A 2,013-nucleotide genomic window follows, 5' to 3' on the forward strand; every position below is an offset into this window, starting at 1 on the left:
CCCACGCAGTCATTTTAGTTCAAAGACTCATACCTGAGGCCAGTTTATTGACATACAAACCAGTGCGCACTGGGGTGTGGTCAGGAGACCAACACCCCTAGCAACAGCTCACAAACTGCTTTTATTCCATTAAACCACAAGCAGGGTACAAACAATACGTCATGAGTTAAGAAATTGGGGACCAATTATAAGCTGGGCATGGGGTGAACACGAGCTCGGGGGCAAATCACAGGCTGGGTTTGGGGTGATCACGAGCTAGGGTGTTGGGGTTGGGGTCAGTCCTCTCACCCCCTCCCTACCCTCTGACCTAATTTCCGAGGAGTGGGTGTTTGTTTGGGTAGAAGGGCGCTTGGTGGTTTCCGCAGGGGTGGTATTCGGCCCCAGCTTAAGTACATTTCTCAAGACTCGGACTATGTCATTTTCCGGGGGATTTCAGCAAAGGCTTAAGGGGGGGGCTAGTTTGCAGACAGCTGGAATCATGGAATAGGTCATAGATCATGCAAAGGAGAAATTGCATGAGTCAGTTTGCATTTAGCTAAAGTTACCTATTGCTTCACACAAGCGGTTATTATATTTCATTAGCCATGAACATATTTCACCAGTGCTGCTGGGGGGGGGGTCATTCCCTCCTCTGTTGGTACTTTTGACTGGGCATAGCCTCACAAACTGATTTTTGGTTCAGGCTTTTAGGCCTACCCCATTACCCACGAAAGTCCTCAGTATGGCAGATTTCTAGGGAAGATGTTTCAGGGTCTTCAGGCCCAGGATTTTGGTTATCGGAAAGAAGGCCACCCTGCTCTATTTCCCCACATAAGTCAGCCATAAAAATGTTGGCATACTGTGGGGCCATGCGGGTACCCATAGCAGTGCCGCTGACTTGAAGGTATATATTGTCCCCAAATGTGAAATAGTTGTGGGTGAGGACAAAGTCACAGAGTTCAGCCACCAGGTTAGCTGTGACATTATCGGGGATACTGTTCCTGATAGCTTGTAGTCCATCTGTGTGTGGAATATTGGTGTAGAGGGCTTCTACGTCCATAGTGGCCAGGATGGTGTTTTCTGGAAGATCACCGATGGATTCTAGTTTCCTCAGGAAGTCAGTAGTACGACAGCACCTCCTTTGTCAGCCTTTTTGATAATGATGTCAGGGTTGTTTCTGAGGCTGTAGATGGCGTTGTGTTCAGCATGGCTGAGGTTATGGGGCAAGTGATGTTGCTTATCCACAATTTCAGCCTTAGCACGTTGACGGAAGCAATCTATGTAGAAATCCAGTCTGTTGTTTCGACCGTCCGGAGGAGTCCACGCAGAATCCTTTTGTTTGTAGTGCTGGTAGGGGGGATTCTGTGGGTTAGTATGCTGTTCAGAGGTATGTTGGAAATATTCTTTGAGTCGGAGACGTCGAAAGTAGGATTCTAGGTCACCGCAGAACTGTATCATGTTCGTGGGTCTGGAGGGACAAAAGGAGAGGCCCCGAGATAGGACAGACTCTTCTGCTGGGCTAAGAGTATAGCTGGAAAGGTTAACAATATTGCTGGGTGGGTTAAGGGAACTACTGTTGTGGCTCCTTGTGGCATGTAGCAGTTTAGATAGTTTAGTGTCCTTTTTCCTTTGTAGAGAGGCAAAGTTTGTCTTGTAAATGGCTTGTCTCGTTTTTGTAAAGTCTATCCATGAGGAAGTTTGTGTGGAAGGTTGGTTTCTTATGAGAGTATCCAGTTTTGAGAGCTCATTCTTAATCTTTCCCTGTTTGTTGTATAGGATGCTGATCAGGTGGTTTCGCAGTTTCTTTGAGAGTGTGTGACACAGTCTCTCAGCATAGTCTGTGTGATATGTAGATTGTAATGGATTTTTTACCTTTAGTCCTTTTGGTATGATGTCCATCTGCTTGCATTTGGAAAGGAAGATGATGTCTGTCTGTATCTGTACGAGTTTTTTCATGAAGTTGATGGATTTCCACTCCATACGGCTAAATGCAGTGCCTTGCATAATGACAGGTTTCAGAGTAGCAGCCGTGTT

The sequence above is a fragment of the Emys orbicularis genome, chromosome 1 (assembly GCF_028017835.1).
Source record: "Emys orbicularis isolate rEmyOrb1 chromosome 1, rEmyOrb1.hap1, whole genome shotgun sequence".
Taxonomy (NCBI): domain Eukaryota; kingdom Metazoa; phylum Chordata; order Testudines; family Emydidae; genus Emys; species Emys orbicularis.